General features: G+C 49.2%; 2 protein-coding genes across 3 annotated transcripts in view; one reads left to right on the plus strand and one right to left on the minus strand.

The window, feature by feature from the left end:
- The window catches only part of RSPH14 (radial spoke head 14 homolog), a 551,562-nt gene that overhangs the window by 126,301 nt on the left and 403,668 nt on the right, over window positions 1-21,593 (minus strand). The window lies entirely within an intron of this gene.
- The window catches only part of GNAZ (G protein subunit alpha z), a 303,422-nt gene continuing 297,527 nt past the window's right edge, over window positions 15,699-21,593 (plus strand). The window contains exon 1 of the mRNA XM_078667754.1: window positions 15,699-15,813. The gene's annotated coding sequence lies outside the window, so the exon portion shown is untranslated. The remainder of the gene's footprint in view (window positions 15,814-21,593) is intronic.

Here is a 21,593-nt window from a genome sequence, read left to right on the forward strand (position 1 = left end):
ATAAACATTGAAGGCCTGAAAGGTTTTAGGTGGGAGCACCACCAACGTAGGCACTATGAATGACTATACATACACTGTATACAACACCCGTATGAATACATGCCAACCCTCCAGATTCAAGCGGGAGACTTCTGATTTTAAAGTACTAGTCTACGGCCTCCCAATTTCTGCATTCAAAAACCCAATTCCCCTGCGGGCTTCTGCCGATCGGGACTGGTCTAGTAAGATTGAAGTATTCACTACTAGTGAAGTAGTGTGGCTCACTGGTTAGAGGCGGCAGACCTGAGAGCAGAGGACGGCCCGGGACCAGGGTTTGATTCCCGGCGCGGCAGGTTTCTGGACCAGGGTCAGCGGACTCGATAATTCTCTCGCCTCGGTGCCCACTCTGATCAGCGATCACACTCGGCAACTCTGGGCATTAGCTTGCCTCATCTTCACTAACGGCCCCACCAGACCGCCGGGGATGCCTGGTCTCACCCTGGAGATACCCATTAAGGGACCATCTCTCAGGGAAGCCAGGAAGGGTTTCGCAGCGGTCGAAGCGCCTTGGGACCCTACGGGTAAGTAGTGCGCTATATAAATGCCTATACATACATACATACATACATACTACCAGTAACCTGCTCCTGCAAGCAAGCGCCACCATTTTTGTTACGCGCTCTCTGCCTGCCATAGCGCTTTCTCCATGCTCCTAACACATAAGTGAGAAAAACCCTGTATCTGCATTTCTGATATCCGGTCCTGCAGCAGCACACTTTTAAGTCCCATACATGACAACATACTGGATTCGGGTCTCAATATAGTCAATGGGAGAAATACATTCTCCCAACTATTTTTCTAAAATCTCCCACTTCCCACTTCTAAAATGTTGGCATGTATGCTCATGTCTATTGGGAGAGGTGTGGCACAGCAGCCAGACTGGCTGACTCCGGAGCACGCGGTTCACGGTTCGAGCCCCGGCGTGGCAGCAGCTCAGCTCAGCATCATGTGACTCTGGGCAATAGCTCACTTAATCTTCCCGACGGCCCCCAGCGCCTTGAAACCTTAAGGGGTGATATGTTTTCGCTTTACAAAATATGGATTATGACTACTATTTATTATTATGGATTATTATTGGGCAGCCCTCTCACTGGTGCTGTTTCGCTTGCCTTTTTTCTGCTATCTCAACTGCGCTTTTGATTACCGATGGGGAAGACCAGTGTCAGAAATGAGAGGGCCATGGCCTTCTGGTGGAGGGATTCCCAGCGGGATCAGGTCAGGTGCTCAAATTGAGCGTGTTCACTAACCTGGCCGTTCCGTACACACAACCCCACCCATGGCCCTAAGTGAGCACCGTGGTCCGCCCCGCTCAAGCCTGCAGCCCTACCACGCGCTGTGAGGTAGCAGGATAGCAAGCATTCAGTAAAAGTTCATTGTATTCCAAAAATGCTAACTATGACAAATGTCACATTGATTAACAGAAAGATATCAAGATTGCAACTATCTTTAGCACTGAAGAAAAGGAAAAGGTTTCAATGTCAGTTATACCATGTTGAGTTACGTGATTGGCGGATATTTGGACACTTTGTTACTTTTCATTCTCAAGGTCTCATGGGAAGTGTAGTTTTCAAGTTTATTAAAGGAATGAACTGTGAAACGACTGCTATTCTAATTAAAGTGAAGAAAGTGATGCATAATCTTGGCCTCCGGTCCTGACATAGAATTGCAAGTTGAGCCAACCGTTCTTTCAATCTCTTGTAAAATATTTCACATTTCTTGCAAATGTTTGACGTATTATTTTGGCACCACTGACCCATAACTGGGTCAAGTTGTGACATGGTAAGAACATGAACACATAAGCTTACTGCTCAGTCTCTTCATCCCCCCGGTGAAGCGTAGGGCTGAGCAGCTGTCGACTGGAAGGGGCCTGCCAGGTCAGCGTTGTGGCGCGAGCGCCCAGTCTTAACACAGAGTGGATTTAAACGAGATTTCCTCATCACAGCTGAATTGTAGGAATTATGAATAATTAGCATTTGTGCTTTGGACAGTCTGTCCTCGTGAGCCAGCTCGCTTCCTGCCTGCCTTGCTGCAATCAGAGGCAGCACACACAGTGCCTGTGGTACCCCTAACCTATAATCAGGTCACGTGGGCCAACATGGCGCTCTCCTTTATGTTGGCCTCACATACATCCTATTGGGGTCTCCAACCCTCCCTGTATTAAGAGCTACTTCTGTTCAATGAAACTCACTGAGAACCATTATTGTTGTAATAGTGTCCACATCTGACAAAATGATGTTAATGGTTACCATATGCAAGATAACGACCAGCAGTGATCACCTCGGTTCATCGTGCGTGGTTGCCAAGCGTAATGTAAGAAAGGCTCTGCAGGTATAGTTTGCCTCTAACTGGGTAACAGGTAACAGCCATAGCACCAATGCCTTTGGTTTTGGTTAGGGGAGTTGGGTGGGTCCCGTGTTGGAGCCTACCTTCAGAAAAGACCGAAGGAGGAGGATGTTGCATCACGCAGAAAGGTAAATGTATTTTTTTTTTGTGTCCCCCATCCCACCACTTTCAGTACATGCCAGCCACCACTGGTGATAACAGGTGTAGAAAGTCTCCCCAATGCCACATGGTTTATCATTCAAATATCAGATTTAAATATACTTTGGGAATTCAGCCATTTTTCTTCGAATACCAGCTTATGCGTTCTGAAAATAAACATATTTTCAAATAAACACTCTCAGTTTTCATACAAGTGTATTCATTTAACCCAGCAAAGGTTTCTAATGGAGTAGGCTTGCCTGCACAGAGGAGGGCTACTCACAGGTAGCTGGAGAGCTACTCGTTGGAGAAGCCTGATGTACATCATATGGATAAGACTCTAAAGAAAGATACTAGACATACATTTCTTTGGTTCCACTAGCAGTTGTTACCATTGGTTGGAGGGCAAGAAAGCTGGTGCGGCTGATTAGACAGTGTCCTATGTTAGAAGTGCAGATGGCAGGCTCTGAGGTGAGGTGCTTAGATTGTCCAATTAAAAACTTATAGGAATCGTAGAAGACATTCCTACAGACATGACGAGACCGGGTTAAAGTGTAGGAGAGGAAATGGGAGTGATTAACTGACTTGTGATCAGGTGTAGGAGAGACTCTGTTCCCTTTCACTTCCAGCGAGGAGTTGCGCCATTTGTGTACCGCCATTGATTGGTTGGAATATAAAACCAAAATTGGATGATTTGAATAGGTATGTCCCTAAAAAAGTTTGTAAATGTCTTTTGTGCTATTTTATAATAAGTAACATTGTGCTTCTTCTATCTTCTTGTTTTTAACACATGATTTTTATCTTTTATGATTATTGTGTATAATCGAAATAAATATCATTAACTACTACTGGTTGGAATATGCTTTAATAAATTGTTTTAATTAACTTTTTAATGTAATAATTTTTTTCCATAATAACGTTTTTTACCAGTCTTTTGGCAGAAGCTATAGATTTTCAGCAACTGGAAAAGTACAGCTAATATTGATGACTGTATTGCAGAAATGTGTCTATACTGAACTGTGGAAAAAACCTATGTTCACACCAAAATGAGGGAGGTGGTTATGAAGACATATGGGCCAGCTTTTAAAAACTGTTATTAACATCTATTGGGTTTCCTCCCCTCACTTTGTGTATTGTAACCCATTTAATTACCAATGTCATTTTAACTTTTTGAATGTGTATGCCTTCATTCTACTGCATTATTGTATTATTTTCTGTGCGTATGAATCAAAGTATCATATTACATCTTCTGGTTTGCATTTTATGGAAATATGCTCTCTGGATTTGTTGACAAGGTACATATGTAATATTAGTAGATTTTACCATCGAGAGAGTTTATTAAAAAAAAAAAAACAATGGCCTTCAATCTAATTTACAGTTGGCAGAGTACCAGTCACATGCTGACGTCAATAGCCTGCCACGCCCAAACCAATGACAAACAAGCCTCTTAAAAATGCTGCTCTCTGGGTACCAATGGTGCTTTTCCCAAAGCCCTTGGCAACTGACAAGGCTGCGCGCTGCTGCCTCCAGATGTTGCCACCATTTATCCGGAGCCAGGAGTTTCCAATCTTGCCTGTAACAAGAGTTACTGATGTTCAATGAAAATCATGCTGGGCTACTAATATAATTTGTGGAGTAGAGTGACCACATCAGACAAGATTACGTTAGTGCCTCACATCCCTGGTGTAAAACAATCAGCAGTATTCACCTCGGTGCATCAGGCAGGGTTGCCAGAAGTAATGCAAAAGAGGTTTTATCCACTTGGAATGCCTCTACATGGGTAAACACTGCTCTAGCTGCAGTGCCCCCGGCACTAAGGTTATTGTAATTGTATTGTAATTGCATTTATATGGCGCTTACTACTCCTGACGAGGTGTCAAAGCACTTTCTCTGCAAGTATAATACAAGTAATAAGCCTCCACCACGCCACATGATTTATCACTCAACTTCCATCTTTAAATATACTTTGGAAGTTCAACCATGATTACCCAAACATCAGCTATCTCATCTTAAATACTCCCTTTACAAATGTGGTATACATATGTTAATTCATCCAAACAAAAGCTTTTCATTTGGTACAGTGGGCTGCACACAGGAGAGCCACTTACAGGTACCTGGAGAGCTACCAGCAGCTCTCGAGTTACTCGCTGGAGAAGCCTCAGGACAAAACAAGTGCCACCATGAGCTTTAGAGAAGCTGCATTTTGGATCCCAATAATACACAGTCCTCAGCATAGTGGCATAGGTATCACATTTGATGAGGGTGGATCGAAGCCCTACATGTCATTATTATGGTATTTCAAGAAATATTGCTGTGCCCACGCATAAAATGCTATCAACGTCTTATCTCCTGGCACACATTGTCATTGATGACCTGGACGAAGGACAGCAAAATACACAAGATGTTGGACGGAATGTTGCACATTGGCAAAACATTCACCCCCAGTCACAGATCTGGGTTTAATCCATCGTTATTTTGCTCACCACGCCACCCCAGTTCAGACCAGGCCATATGCAAATCAGTCTTGACCCTGTGCCTCATGGGAACAGTACAGCCCGAACTGCCAGGCCATGTCTTCCCTGGACCGGAATCAAGCATCCTAGGACCGGTTTCTGGCTTTTAGCCGTCATCAGCCAGGATAGCTTGACTCCAGTGGCGTAGTGAGCACACAGCACTGTAGTATTTGTTAAGGGTTAGGGCTCTGCGCTGTACAAGGCAAAAAAATACATTCGCAACTGCTGTGACGTCACACAGTGCATAACCCAATGTACTGTACATCGTGATACAGCCTCCTTCCACCTCTGGCCCCTGGTTCCTACTGGTCTGGGGCTACTGACAGAACCTTGTCCACTACCCTGCCACCTTTTCTTTTTCTAAACCTTGCTCATGTATGGACTAAGATATACAACTCTGGGGACTAAATGTGTCAGGGGCTGCCTTTAGTCATTCCAAGTCCATTTAGATGGCGTTTTACTAATTGAAAGCTGTAATAATTTACCCTGAAGGGTCAAATGGAATATAATTCACTAGTTCAACGTGGGTAGTAATCTATATTTACTAAGCCAAGTAGTGAAAACTATGCCATAAGACAAGCATTTGTACAGGCAAAATACAGTGTTGAGATGGATTGATGTGTTTCATACGAAATGCCAAGTACCTAAAATGGAAGCCACCCAGAGCCCCCTGGATGGCTTTTACGTTTATATTTTATGCAGTGCTTAATTTGAGCTGGTGGTTTCCGGTGATCGTTACTGGCACTTAATTGTCAACACAGGCTCTTGACAGTCTGCCACAAGGTGGTGCTGTCTGGCTAATTTAGAGATGACCACAACAACAGTTAATTATTAATTCAATATGCATTAAAAATGACTATTATGTGCCGCCCAAGCCATTCTTATAGCTTTGGGGGCCAGAAATAGTCCAAATTGTCACATTTGAAACAGTGTGAGGATTAATAATTGTGTTGTTACTATCACTGGCCGCATAGCAGGGGCAATGTGTGGTGCCAGCTGCAGTTGCCTCCTGACCAGAGCCCTCACACTTATTCTTTTTTTACAACGTAAGCACTGATTTTGTGTATGGTTGCCCCATAATGCCACTTCTCACCCAAACTGTGCTTGTCGAAGAGGGCGGCTGAGTCGTGACAACGTAATATTGCATTTGTGTACAGATCTACACTGTGATGTTTTTCACCTTAAGATTCTACCAACTTTGGCTGTACTCCTGTTGTCTCCGAGGCCCCTTGGAACTCTCCTGGCAAATCACCCTTGTTGTTGACACTTATCCATGTACAATGCTATGACGTCATAGGCAACCTAAGTGGTGCGTGGGGAGTTACACAAACACGTTAAATCACTGAATGAATAAAGTATGATGCTTCTGGGAGCAAAAGAAGAATGACTTGTTTGGACAGAGTTCTAGCTCCTGCAGCTTTGCCATTTCAGAACACTATAACTGGATTGTATCACGACTCCCTCCACGGGGTATTTACATCAGATGCATGAATGGTTGAATGACACCTGCTGTGATTCAAACACCTGACGTGAAAGTGTGTGCTTGCATTTCTTTTATTTAAAGTGTAGGTTACAGCACAGACAGGGCTCCAATGTCAGAGAAGAAATTTACAGAAATATCGAATCCAGCGGCAGAACATGTGGAACGGGAGATGACTTCCACCGAACATGAATGTGTGAATTACGGGATACAGAGCCCAGGGTGTGTCCGAGATAAGTCATTAGTGGAGTCCAGGCTGCCAGGGTTGGATTGGGAATGAAAATCGGCCCGGGCACGCAACAAAAAAAAATCGGCCCACGTTTGCATAATGACATTCCTCAACTGACTGCTTCGGCATAATGTTATAAAAAGAAACAGGGGGCTTTAAATGATGCACACGTTAGTTTACACTGCTGAAACACACCTGGAAACAAGTGAAGCCACTTCTACTCGGGCCCCTGTGCACACGTTAATCGCCCGGCCAGCTAGACAAAGGGAATGACACCTCTGCGTGTTGCTAAACAAGAGGTAATGAACGCCCATCTGCACCAAGAAAGGTCACTCAGACACCCACTGGGCCGCAGGCTATTTGAACAATAGAGACACCTACCAAATCGGTCCCCCAGACTGCTCAAAAAAGCAGCCCACAGCAGGAATTCGGACACCGGCCCCTCGGGCATTGCCCGAATGCCCACATTACAATCCGACGCTGAGTCCAGCTACCCATGTGTGCATGACACTGTGCATATCCTCACACTGGCTGCACGCATGTATCCCACACCTGCTTCCGGTTTGAAATCTAGGGCGTTCGTGGTCTGTACAAACACAGGATTGCTGCCTCAAGCACTGAACCCAGCGTTAAAACTCCGACCCCTGGCTCCAAAGCCAGCCTCTCACCAGTACTTCATTTGTAAACAAGCATTGGCATAGCCAATAGGTCTCGCCTTTGGAACCTTATAAGTGCTTAGCCATGCAACAGTTGATGTTGTTGCACCAAGGATATTGTGCTGCATAACTAAATACTTATAAGATCCCAAAGGCGAGAATGGACAGCTGCGGTTATGTTAGGGACACCCACAATGTGTGTCACAGGAGCCACTATTTTGACAGACTGTTCCCTGTAATGCTCATTACAATGAGGTAGGGCCACTATAATGCTAGAAGGCACCCCAATACTGTTGCCAGGAATGCATACAGAGTCTAGACCTGGCACCATTATATCAAGCAGAGCCGCGAGGCCAGCTGCACCGAGTGCCTGCAGCAGTTATGGACTGCTGTGCACATGGCATAAGAGTCAATAACTGCTCTCGGGTAAGCACATGCCTCTGGGTGTTCAACATAGTTGGGTTACCCTGAGAGACTGTTAAAAATCCATATCAGCCTGCATACCTGTTCAACCAGTCTTAGAAAGACCACAAATCCCATAATTTATTCTGGAGGAATTTTAAAATCATAACCACCTTAAATCTATTACAGAACTATAACTGAACTGCAAGCATTTTAATTGCTAATGATTTATGGTGCTTGCTTTTTCTGACAACAGCACAGAGGGAGGATGCCGATCACGAGAAAGTGTGCTGTTTTCCAGTCTAAGCCCCCCTTCCATCCCATCATGCTCTTTAGACCTCAGAGTGCAATTGTGTGTTTGAGAGCAGTACTGGATGCCAAGGGTTACACTAATCTACATGTATATTAAGGTTTTGATAGCGCAGCTAGCCAGACCTTATGTAAACCAAAAAAGAGCCTTCAAGGTGCTACTAAGATAAGGGCTTATCCACCACCCACTTGTGGGTTCAAATAAAATATTTTCTAGGTCTGAAGAGGAGGATTGCTCCCACTAAGAGTGCTTGTATTGCAAATGTTGGCGAGTAGCATAGCATTAACTCAATACAACAGGAATAAGTTTGATATGGTGGCAAGTAGGGCCGGACTGGGACCCGCCCTGGCTAAGTGCTTGGCCAACTTTTTTGTGGGATACCAGAAGACCATTACTGCCAATTGAAGAAGGTTATTTGGGGCTGCAAAAGCAGTTTTACATACCATTGTTGTTGAATTTTATTTTCAGCCAGTCCAATAAAAACTAAGTGTTCTCTTCACTCACAAAGTGAATGAGCAAATCAAAAGCAAAAGACAAACCAAAGACACGCTGCTCAAGTGCATAAACGCCCCTCATTTAAAACTGCTAGCTTTTTCATATGCCTCAATCCTCAACCTAAAAAAAGTTGATCCCTACTACAGATGTTTGATCATCATGCAGATCCCGAGCTACCCGCCCTCTCTACATCCATACCTTCCAACCTACTCGTTTTGGGTGGTAGGCACTGCCTTTTAGTCCGACCTATTAGTTTCGATTCTAATAGATACATTAAACCGCCTCTTGCTGATCTGCCAGTTCATCACAGAATTGTAATAACACCTGCTCTATGAGCGATTAGGGCGTTGCTGCAGGGAATGGGAAATGGGTAGCCCTCGCACAGAAGACCACCCCTTTTCTCAGCAGGATTCCTGTTTCCGAAGTGGCTGACAAGTTGAGGAAGGGGCGCAGTGATGAATAGAAGAAGATTGGGGCACTCGCGGGTTTCATCACAGGAAAACATAGTAGAACAGGATGAAGGGATGATAAGGAAGTACCAACGGAAGGAATTGAATAAATACAAAAAGGGGAGCCTGGATGATGTGGTGAGAAAGCCAAACAAGCATTTACAATGCAAAGGTTTCGCCTTTGGAAAAGTTTGAGCTATTGGCATTGTAAATGACAAAATTTGTATTTATGTGTTGGTTTTGAAAACAGATAAATAAATGGCATTGTCATTTACATTGCTAATAGCTCTAACTTTTCCGGAGGTAATGGGGAAGGGGCTCCAAAAAAGACTGGTGCACCAGGCGCGACCAGTGCTAGGACCAGCCCTGGCTGGGAGACTTAACACCCTCCCCCCCCACCCTTAAGTTCTGGTCTAGTTGCGCCCCTGGTCATATGATGTGCATTGCAGCACCCCCACAGTGAAAATTGTTCGCAGCACTACTGGCACCGACTTGTTCAAACAGGAAGTAATTCTACTTAAAAAAAAAAAAAGCCAGCCTGGTCATGTTCATGGTATTTGAAGGAGGCTCTCTGGTGTGCGTCAGTGCCTCTTAAATTGGAACATCCATGAGATTCCTAGGAGCAAAAGCGGAGAGATGCAAGCATAACTTTTAAAACACCCAGTAACTAACTGGATAAACCAAATTTCACTACAATAAAAAAAAAGCAAGCAGAAGTAAAGAATCTACGGGATGCACGAGACATGCAACCTTTGCTTTTGTTTTCCTCCACCCAGTCCACATGGGCTGGGACTGGAATATTTTCAAAGGGGCTGGTTTTATTCCAGGCCTTATTTGGTCTCATTAAGAAAGTCTCCCGCCAGCCAGCCTGGGTCCTGTAGGGGAGTACAAGCGCACCCACCGGCGGACGCTGCACACGCCCGCAAAGAGCTGGGAAAAGTGACTTCTCAAAGCAGGAACCTTGTGAAAAGAGGTGTTGGTTTACACAATTAATAACAGAGCCACCGTGAGATTATGTTCAATGTCACTCTAGCGCCAGTTAGGGTACCATTAAGTTGCCTCACGCTAATGAAAGAGTTAACAGTTCCAGTCGGGGAGGATCTGGTCTCTCCAGTAGCCTTCTCACCAGTAACAAATCCGGCACAGAAACTGCTTCTAAACCTTCAGGGATCGTTAAACACCGATAGTGCTGCCTTGTCCTTAAGTGAGAATTTCGTGGTTGTTGTTCTTACAGTCTCACAGTCTTACAGTGTGTTTTGATTTCTAGGTACATAAATTTGAAAATGTTTTAGGCTGTCTTCGTAAAGTTTGCAGCCTTACTTCATGTTCATTAAAATACGCTGTGTTGTCAAATAAGCTTAAAGGGGGAAAAAACAGAATGACAGAGCTAAGAACAAGGAGTGAAGCCGAATGGTGTTAACGGATAGCTAAACCCTGGAGTGCAGAGTTGGGGACGAGCGCTAATATGCCTCATGATCTGGAAGAAAAACAAGCATTTACCCTCGAACCTGAGGAACCTGTGGAACGGACGGCTATTGGCTTCTTACTCTCACCGCATTCCCTAAGCAGATGGGGATTGGGGTTGTCAAAGATTGGTTGAGGAGTATTCTGAGCCCTCGCGGTGCTCTACCGACCTCCACATATTTTGTTAAAGACTTGTGCTCCCACCACTTCGTTACTTCACTTTTCATCTTTTTTTCAAGATCTTTTAAAAGAAATTTGACATCATTGTCCGTATTAGATTCCAATGTTCTTGTATCAGTACCGTTACTGCCGACTTTTGGTAAATTACTGAACAGCTCGTCTGCGGCTGCCTCTCGCTCGTGTCCTGCGTCTATGGACATTTTTAGAGGATATCTCCGTGAATATTTGAACCTCAACCTCCGTGAGTTCAACAACTTGTACTGCCAAAGGTCCTCTCACCCCGCCTACACAAATGCTGTCTCACTCACCAGTTTTCGATGGATTCCTTTCGGGAGTCCTCCGACTCAACCGACGGTGTCCTCTCACTGGCGTATGCTCTCCCGGACGGCGGGAGGGGGCGGGAGGGGGCGGGAGTGGACACGGACGGCGGGAGGGGGCGGGAGTGGACACGGACGGCGGGAGGGGGCGGGAGTGGACACGGACGGCGGGATGGGGCGGGAGAGGACACGGACGGCGGGAGGGGGCGGGAGTGGACACGGACGGCGGGAGGGGGCGGGAGAGGACACGGACGGCGGGAGGGGGCGGGAGAGGACACGGACGGCGGGAGGGGGCGGGAGAGGACACGGACGGCGGGAAACGTGCACAGGACAGCGAGGGGGGGCGGAAAGGCACACGGAGGGGGCGGGAATGGACAGACTTACAGTGAAAGGGGAGGGAACGGGAAAAAACGTAACTCCGCCCTGGGAAAAAATCTCGGGAACGCCCCCGAATCTGGTCCGGCCTTGACGGACAGATGTCTGTTCCAATGGCTAGCCTCCATTTATGGAGCTAGCCAATGGGACAGGGGGGCGTTTTCCATTTTCCTTACTAGAATCAAGAGATTTCTCTGGAGGCGGAGCTAAGAGCTCCGCCCTCCAGCGAAACCTAAAAACGAAGCGCCAGGGCCCAAAGTATTTCTTGGGAGTCCACTGCAACTGGCCACTGCTGCCAAATGCCAGTGCTTGCTTAAAGTGTATTAAAACGTCACTGAGGAATTCTACTAAAAATTAGAGACGCAGCGCCACTATGTGGTGGTGAATAAATAGGTGCAGGTGTTTAGAATAGGGTGCCGTGCCGAGCACCGGCAAACTCCGGCCTAAAGTAAGCACTGCTCATCTCACCCTCTCTTCACTCCACAGAAGACATATCTTATTTCAGCAGCAGGGACTTGTTGTGCGGAACTGGCTTTTACCAGCACCCTTGCCGTGTATCCGGAACAAAATACTGCTTCTTCCTTGTGCCTGTTTCCTTAAGTGACTGGGAGGGAATCTTTCTGCCGTTGTGCGTTTACACTTCTTTTCCGTCAGTTTAAAACAGGGATTGTCGACCTCTGCTGTGGGTCGAAGTCTGCGTAAAAGGCGCAGCTTCGGATGTTTTATGAGATAGTTTGCCTCTCTCTCCTCTGTTGCTCCTGTATCCTACTAGTGCAGGCCCGAGCAGGCGAGCATGTCTGGGCACTAGGCTGCCACGGCATACTCTATAAAGTCTATCAAGCTGACACAGAAGACGTGTTTTTCTGGCCCGACCAGTTAATTATATCAAAGAATCTTCTGAGAAGTTTTTACAATCTCTGCTTGTGGACATATTGGCGTTAGGGTTAATATCGAGACAGTGTTCCGTCTCTTTGATGATGAATGTGAGTTTCATCTTTTGAATGTGAAGATTTAAATGCCTCTTGGATTAAGCAGGTGTGCGTCTTGTCTGTTGAAATGATGCTAATATTTTAACACAGGAATTTTTATAAGATTTAGTCTTGGAAATAGAGTCTCCATCATCCTCATCTTCACCGTCACCATTATTATTATTATTATATTATTATAATATAAAGTATTATTATTATATCACCATTAATATTATTATTATTATCATTATTATTGTAATTATTATACTCATTCTTGTTATTATATCCGTATTGTAGTATTGTATTATATTATTATTATTATTATTATTATTATTATTATTATTATTATTATTATTATTACAGAAGGCTGGCAGTAAGGCCTGCCAAAATATGAATACATTGCTGCTTATAAGACAGTAGGGGCAGCATGACAGGTCAGCCATCGAACATCAGAAGACCTTCTCCATCAAATACCAGTGCAGGGATGAGGGACCATGTGATGCGCAAACAGACGTACAGTCGCCGCCGATGGGACAAACTGAGAGCTGACCTTGTTTTCTGTGGGGGTCGCTGGCAGGGTACAAGGTGGATGATCAAAGCATCCCTGACCCAGAGTGGAGGACATCTACCGCTCCTTCACCTGGGACAGGGAGGCTGGAGGCTGGGGCAATGAAGGGCTCCATGCTTGTGGTCCTTCCCTTCCTCCTATGTGATGGAGAATGGCAGGACTGTTCTGGGCTCCCGCTCTGTGGTACAGGTTTGAGAATCAACGTGCTGAGTAAAGGAGAGAGATAGGACAGCACAATGGACATCCAGCTCCTCCTGCTCCCGAAGCACTATAGCCAGGGCCACTGGAATTATGATATTGTGCGGCAGTTTTTGTATAACTATAGATTTGCCGCATTTGCCACATAATCCATCATCTGGCGCATAGTCTGCAGATTCTTAAAAAAAAATGGGGTTCTAGCCTCAAACAGTTCAAAAGTTACTAAAAATGCAGCGACAAGTGTTGTGCAATGTAAAGCCCTTTACAAAGGTGGATAGGTGACCTTCCTGTAGCTTTGCTATATTTGGGTATTAAACTGGTACTAATGAGGTGCAACCAATGCCCAGGCAGTGTTGCCAAGTTTTAAAATGATGAAATCATGAAGTAATAAAACTATAAAATGTGCTGCATTATGCTGCATAATTTGCCTTTTCTTGCATCTTAATTTACTTAACCCTGCCATATAATTTGGCCCTCTCCTGCCGCATAATTCCAGTGACTCGGACTATAGCCCATCCACAAGGGTTGCGCCAATTGATGTGTATATTGTGTCTTGCTTTATTTGAGAACAAAGGATTGACCAAAGCAGGCTTGGTGGCCAGGGCAAGTCAACCTAACTTGATAGTACAGCCCTGCTAGGGGTGACTAAACCATGTCCCCTGTGATGCACATCCCTGTGGCCGCTCCTTCTTGCCAGCCCTGATAGCCCTCTGAAAACTGCAGGGACCCTGCTCAGGAAGTCATCATAGCCTCCACTGGGATACACGTTGTTGTGACAGGGAGGTGTAGCCCCTTTGTGCCAGTGTGGGGAATGCCTGGGAAGATGCAGCTTACGGTGACTCAGTGAAGGGATGACAACATTCACCTTGACTCATTGTGTGATTGGCCCTAGTGCCCTGTTAGTGGCTCAGGTTCACATAAATACTGGCCCTCTACAGTCAATAAGGTTTATTGGAGTGGGCTCTGGAAGAAACCCTGCAACACTAGTTGATGCCAGAGCCCCTGGTACACGTGCAGTAAACAAGCACGCTCTTGGGGAGCCTGCCTAATTTACACTACAGTGGCGGCTTGCACAGGTAACGCTGTGGGGCGGTGAGGTGGGGCAAGGGCGGGGCTAGGTGGGGGGTAGTAGAGTGTGAAATACGACGGGAAAGTGGAGAGTAAGGAAATAAATAAAAGCACTTACTTTGAGCTCGCAGCATCGCCGTGTTGGCGATGCTGCGAGCGCAAAGTAAGTGTTTTTATTTATTTATTTCCTTACTCTCCACTTTCCCGTCATATGTCACACTCCACTAGCCCCCTAACAGGCCCGCCCCTGCCCACCGCCCCACAGCGTTACCTGTGCAAGCCGGCACTGCACTACATACCCCAGGACTCAGAAAAAATACAACAAATGCAGGTACATTTCACCACTGGACATCAGAGAATATGTTCCTATTAAATATCCAGATAGACCTCACCACCAGACATCAGGAAATATGTCCCAGAAACATCTCAAGACGTATTTCACCATCACATATCAGGAAACACACCCCATAAAATATCAAAGTATATAAAAAACTGATGATGGAAGGCTTGAACTGAGATTCATTTGTATACTCTAGTGTGTCGCCCTAAACCAGTCCTGGGCTGCTTGTGTTCCAGTTCAGAGAGGACTTGGCCTGGCAATTGCGCCTGGACTGTTCCCACTGGACCAGGATCAAAGCTGATCTGCATATGGCTGGGTCCAAACTGAGGTGGCCTTTTGTGCATAATAACAATGGACTGGCAAGAGCCCCCCCCCCCCACCCCCCCCCCGCTCCCCAGTGATAATCAGTAGCTGAGATTAATTCAAGAATTCCACCCATCACATCTTTGTACACCATAAAATAGCGAGACATTTCCCCATCACTGTTGTACCCATTAATCGCAGCCATATTCCCCCATCAATAACATCATGTATTTCACAGCTTCTTTCACCGCCAGATGCTGGGATGCATTTTCCCATCCAATGGTCCAGGAATATTCCATCAGCACAAATAAAGGAAGAGCTCACATCAAATGCCAGGACATGTGTGACGTCAAAACTCCTGGCACCAATTACCATTCAAGATCCGTGTCATGCCAGGCGTGTGCCTGGTTGGCATGGTAGGCACTCACACGCGTGCCATGGGTGCAAGGGATGGCAGAGGGAGGCTGCTGCAGTGAGCCATGGATCTCACACCGCCGGTCCTCCCTTCCCACCAGGCGTCCATTCCCAGCCCCGTCATTGGCCAGCGCCCTTGTCAGTCCACAGAGCATCTTCCAGAGCGTCCAATGGGGAGGCCCGGCGCCACACTTGCTTCCCAGACACCTTGCACAGAGGCAGCTGGGCTGTGCGGAGTGTGGTCCTCCTTTCAGGAGAAAGACAGCTCTCCCCCCCAGCCCCCCACCTTCTGTTGACTTGGAAACAAGCTCTCTGCCTTTAACGCCCCCCTCCCATCCCACCCCCCTCCCAGGGTGATGACAAAACAGCTCCCTGCCTCTCAGCAGGGGAGCATGGTGGAGAGAGCGAGGGGAGCCGCGGCTGCACCTTCCTGAGGCCGGAGGAGGCGAGAGAGGAGAGAGCCCGCTCGGACCAGGAGGCCTCGCCGGTCCCGCTGCGCCAAGGATGCCGGGGCTCCGGGATGCCCGGGGCTGAGGCGCCCCCGCCGGCTGCGGCTGCGACAAGGTGAGGCTGCGCTCTGCGCCTCCCCGGCGCTGCGCTTTCTTATAAACGTGTCGAGGATTAGCGCCCCCCCCACGCCTGGCCCCGGAGTAAGAGGGGATTACAGCAAGAAAGACGGCTGGGGTGGGGTGGGTGCCGGGCAGGCAGGGAGGGGCTGCCGGACGGATGGAGCCGGCGAGGGCTCCGGACACGAGGCTGCCAGGCTCTGGCAGCAGGCACTGTAAAGTGTATGTGTGTGTGTGTGCGTGTGTGTATGTGTGTTTGTGTGTATATGTGTGTGTGGTGGGGGGTGCAGGAAGCGAGGGATGGAGTAAAGCATGGAAGGAAGGAAGGAAGAGGTTGAAGGAGAGATGGGCGCGGAATGGGAGGAAGGTTCAGCGACAGGGTGAGAGGGCTGATGAGAGATGATGTAGGATGGGAGATGGAGAAAAGGCACAGACGGAATAGGAGCGAGGAAATAGGGCGAATGAGGGAGGGACGAATGAGGAGTGGGAAAGTAAGGGCGGGGGGATAGCTGGGGGGTGAGGGGTGATGGGATGGGGAGGGGCAGTCTAGGGAAGGTGGGGGAGAGGAAGACAGGATGAGGAAGGAAGGAAGTACGAGGGGAAATGGGGATGCAATGAGGGTGAGGGAGGGATGCATGAATAGTGGGGAGGCGCACTGGAGGGAAGTGGAAGGAGATGGCCGAGGAAAGGAGGAGTGGATGGAGGTTGGGGGTGCGGTGGCTGAGGAATTATGAGGGGAGATACTGAGGAGGAGAGATGGGTGTGGAATGACGAAGTAGGGAGAGATGGGTGAAGAAATAAAGTGGAGACGAGGTAACGAGGGACAAGTGAGGGTGAGGGATGAGGATGGGTGAGAGATGAGCCTGGGTGAAGGAGCGATGTGTGAGGGATGATGATGGGTGAGTGAGCGATGGATGAGGGATGATGATGGGTGAGTGAGAGATGGATGAGGGATGAGTTAGGGCGAGGGATGAGCCGGGGTGAAGCAGCGATGTGTGAGGGATTATAATGGGTGAGTGAGCGATGGATGAGGGATGATGATGGGTGAGTGAGAGATGGATGAGGGATGAGTTAGGGCGAGGGATGAGCCTGGGTGAAGGAGCAATGTGTGAGGGATGATGATGGGTGAGTGAGCGATGGATGATGATGGGTGAGTGAGAGTTGGATGAGGGATGAGTTAGGGCGAGGGATGAGCCTGGGTGAAGGAGCAATGTGTGAGCGATGGATGAGTGAGAGATGGATGAGGGATGAGTTAGGGCGAGGGATGAGCCTGGGTGAAGGAGCAATGTGTGAGGGATGATGATGGGTGAGTGAGCAAGGGATTGATGATGGGTGAGTGAGAGATGGATGAGGGATGAGTTAGGGCGAGGGATGAGTTAGGATGAGGCATGAGGCTGGGTGAGGGAGCGATAAATGAGGGTTGAGTGAGGGATGAGTGAGGGATGGGGATGGGTGAGAGAACGGTGGATGAGGGATGAGTTAGGATGAGGCTGGGTGAGGGACCAATGTGTGAGGGGTGAGGATGGATGCGGGATGAGTTTGGGTGAGGGAGGGATGAGTGAGGGATGAGGATGGGTGTGGGAGCGATGGATGAGTTAGGGTGAGGGGGCGCTGAATGGGTGAGGTAGCGATGGATGAGGGATGAGGAGGAGTGAGGGAGGGTCCCTCCCTCACCCCTCCCGGAGGGATGGGTGAGGGGTGAAGCTGGTGAGGGAGCGCTGAATGGGCGAGGGAGCGATGGATGAGGGATGAGGACGGGTGAGGAGTGAGCACCAGTTAGGGAGCGACGTGTGTGGGGAATAACGAGGGCGGACGATGGAGAGAAAGGCACGGAATGAGAAAGAAGGGATGGAATGGGAGAGTGACTGATGCAGATTGAGGGGGAGAGATGTCTTAAGAATGAGAAGGGAGAGACGAGAACAATCGCCAAAACGGGGAGATTGGCGAGGAATAACAAAGAGTGAGTGAGAAGCGAAGAAGGGGAAGAGAGAAAAGGAGGGAGAGGTGAGCGTTCAGTGGGAAAGGGCGGTGAGGGAGAAACGGGTGAAGACGAGACGAGGACGAGAGCATGGGAAACGAAAGGACTGTAGCAGAGACAGAGGGAACGGAACAAGAAGGGGGACGGAGGAATGAGGCGGGAGAGGCGAGGGAAACGAGACCAGGGCGGAGCGAGAGGGGAGATGTGGAGAAAGAAGGGAGAAAGCGAGAGAGGCAGCGAGTAGCGGGGAGAGGAAGAGACACGGCGACGAGTGAGAGGGGCGGGAGAGAGAGAGAGAGATCGCGGGAGATGAGGCATAACGAGAGACGAAAAGAGATGGAGCGAGGCAGCGTGCGGGGGGAGGGGCAGTGGCTGAAAGGGTGGAGAGAATAAGAAGGACATGATACAGTCGAAGGGACAGGTGCACATAGAGAAGTGGGAGAAGACAGAAAACATAAAGGAAGGACTGATGTAGGATAAGGGCAGAGGTGGAGACAGAAGAGACGGAGGCAGAAAGAGGACCGTTTTAGGGAGAATGGTGAATAAGACGAAGGAATGAGGCAGAATGTAAAAGAAAAAGAGAGGCAGCGTAAAGGCAGAAAGAGGGGGTCCGGGGGGGGGGGGGAGCATGGCTAGGGCTTATTGGGGGTGGGATGGGAGAGGTAAAAAAGAGGAAGGATTGAGGCAGGATGAAAGGATGGAGGTAACGTGGGAGGAAGACCGAGAGAGAAGGAGGCAGAATGAGTCGGTGAGCTGGAGACAAAAAACAGAGGATGTAAGGAGGAGGCTGGAAGGGAACAGAGGATGGGAAGGGTGGGGAGGGAGGTTGGGTGGCCTCAGAATGAGAGAGGAGGTGTGCCGATATACAAGGAAGGGATGGGCGAGTAGCACAAGAGGGATGGAGAAAGGATGAGGGGAATGAGTGAAGGTAGACTTGGAGAGGCGCTAGAGGTAGACTTGGAGAGGCGCTAGAGGTAGACTTGGAGAGGTGCTGGATGTAGACTTGGAGAGGTGGTGGAGGTAGACTTGGAGAGGTGGTGGAGGTAGACTTGGAAAGGTAGTGGAGGTAGACTTGGAGAGGTGCTGGAGGTAGACTTGGAGAGGTGCTGGAGGTAGACTTGGAGAGGCGCTGGAGGTAGGTTTAGAGGGGCGGTGGAGGTAGACTTGGAGAGGTGCTGGAGGTAGACTTGGAGAGGCGCTAGAGGTAGACTTGGAGAGGTGCTGGAGGTAGACTTGGAGAGGTGCTGGAGGTAGACTTGGAGAGGCGCTGGAGGTAGGCTTGGAGGGGTGGTGGAGGTAGACTTGGAGAGGTGGTGGAGGGAGACATGGAGAGGTGGTGGAGGTAGACTTGGAGAGGTGGTGGAGGTAGACTTGGAGAGGTGCTGGAGGTAGACTTGGAGAGGTGCTGGAGGTAGACTTGGAGAGGCGCTAGAGGTAGACTTGGAGAGGTGCTGGAGGTAGACTTGGAGAGGCGCTAGAGGTAGACTTGGAGAGGTGCTGGAGGTAGACTTGGAGAGGTGGTGGAGGTAGACTTGGAGAGGTGCTGGAGGTAGACTTGGAGAGGTGGTGGACGTAGACTTGGAGAGGTGCTGGAGGTAGACTTGGAGAGGCGCTGGAGGTAGACTTGGAAAGGTGCTGGAGGTAGACTTGGAGAGGTGCTGGAGGTAGACTTGAAGAGGTGGTGGATGTAGACTTGGAGACGTGGTGGAGGTGGACTTGGAGAGGTGCTGGAGGTAGACTTGGCGAGGCGGTGGAGGGAGACTTGGAGAGGTGCTGGAGGTAGACTTGGAGAGGTGCTGGAGGTAGACTTGGAGAGGCGCTGGAGGTAGGCTTGGAGGGGTGGTGGAGGTAGACTTGGAGAGGTGGTGGAGGGAGACATGGAGAGGTGGTGGAGGTAGACTTGGAGAGGTGGTGGAGGTAGACTTGGAGAGGTGCTGGAGGTAGACTTGGAGAGGTGCTGGAGGTAGACTTGGAGAGGTGCTGGAGGTAGACTTGGAGAGGCGCTAGAGGTAGACTTGGAGAGGTGCTGGAGGTAGACTTGGAGAGGTGGTGGAGGTAGACTTGGAGAGGTGCTGGAGGTAGACTTGGAGAGGTGGTGGACGTAGACTTGGAGAGGTGGTGGACGTAGACTTGGAGAGGTGCTGGAGGTAGACTTGGAGAGGCGCTGGAGGTAGACTTGGAGAGGTGCTGGAGGTAGACTTGGAGAGGTGCTGGAGGTAGACTTGAAGAGGTGGTGGATGTAGACTTGGAGAGGTGGTTGAGGTGGACTTGGAGAGGTGCTGGATGTAGACTTGGAGAGGTGGTGGAGGTAGACTTGGAGAGGTGATGGAGGTAGACTTGGAGAGGTGCTGGAGGTAGACTTGGAGAGGCGCTAGAGGTAGACTTGGAGAGGTGCTGGAGGTAGACTTGGAGAGGTGCTGGAGGTAGACTTGGAGAGGCGCTGGAGGTAGGCTTGGAGGGGTGGTGGAGGTAGACTTGGAGAGGTGGTGGAGGGAGACATGGAGAGGTGGTGGAGGTAGACTTGGAGAGGTGGTGGAGGTAGACTTGGAGAGGTGCTGGAGGTAGACTTGGAGAGGTGCTGGAGGTAGACTTGGAGAGGTGCTGGAGGTAGACTTGGAGAGGCGCTAGATGTAGACTTGGAGAGGTGCTGGAGGTAGACTTGGAGAGGTGGTGGAGGTAGACTTGGAGAGGTGCTGGAGGTAGACTTGGAGAGGTGGTGGACGTAGACTTGGAGAGGTGCTGGAGGTAGACTTGGAGAGGCGCTGGAGGTAGACTTGGAAAGGTGCTGGAGGTAGACTTGGAGAGGTGCTGGAGGTAGACTTGAAGAGGTGGTGGATGTAGACTTGGAGAGGTGGTGGAGGTGGACTTGGAGAGGTGCTGGAGGTAGACTTGGCGAGGCGGTGGAGGGAGACTTGAAGAGGTGCTGGAGGTAGACTTGGAGAGGTGCTGGAGGTAGACTTGGAGAGGCGCTGGAGGTAGGCTTGGAGGGGTGGTGGAGGTAGACTTGGAGAGGTGGTGGAGGGAGACATGGAGAGGTGGTGGAGGTAGACTTGGAGAGGTGGTGGAGGTAGACTTGGAGAGGTGCTGGAGGTAGACTTGGAGAGGTGCTGGAGGTAGACTTGGAGAGGTGCTGGAGGTAGACTTGGAGAGGCGCTAGAGGTAGACTTGGAGAGGTGCTGGAGGTAGACTTGGAGAGGTGGTGGAGGTAGACTTGGAGAGGTGCTGGAGGTAGACTTGGAGAGGTGGTGGACGTAGACTTGGAGAGGTGCTGGAGGTAGACTTGGAGAGGCGCTGGAGGTAGACTTGGAGAGGTGCTGGAGGTAGACTTGGAGAGGTGCTGGAGGTAGACTTGAAGAGGTGGTGGATGTAGACTTGGAGAGGTGGTTGAGGTGGACTTGGAGAGGTGCTGGATGTAGACTTGGAGAGGTGGTGGAGGTAGACTTGGAGAGGTGCTGGAGGTAGACTTGGAGAGGTGCTTGAGGTAGACTTGGAGAGGCGCTGGAGGTAGACTTGGAGAGGTAGTGGACGTAGACTTGGAGAGGTGCTGGAGGTAGACTTGGAGAGGCGCTGGAGGTAGACTTGGAGAGGCGCTGGAGGTAGACTTGGAGAGGCGCTGGATGTAGACTTGGAGAGGTGCTGGAGGTGGACTTGGAGAGGTGCTGGATGTAGACTTGGAGAGGTGCTGGAGGTAGACTTGGAGAGGTGCTTGAGGTAGACTTGGAGAGGTGGTGGAGGTAGACTTGGAGAGGTGGTGGAGGTAGACTTGGAGAGGTGCTGGAGGTAGACTTGGAGAGGTAGTG

This window comes from Lissotriton helveticus, chromosome 11 (assembly GCF_964261635.1).
Source record: "Lissotriton helveticus chromosome 11, aLisHel1.1, whole genome shotgun sequence".
NCBI lineage: Eukaryota > Metazoa > Chordata > Amphibia > Caudata > Salamandridae > Lissotriton > Lissotriton helveticus.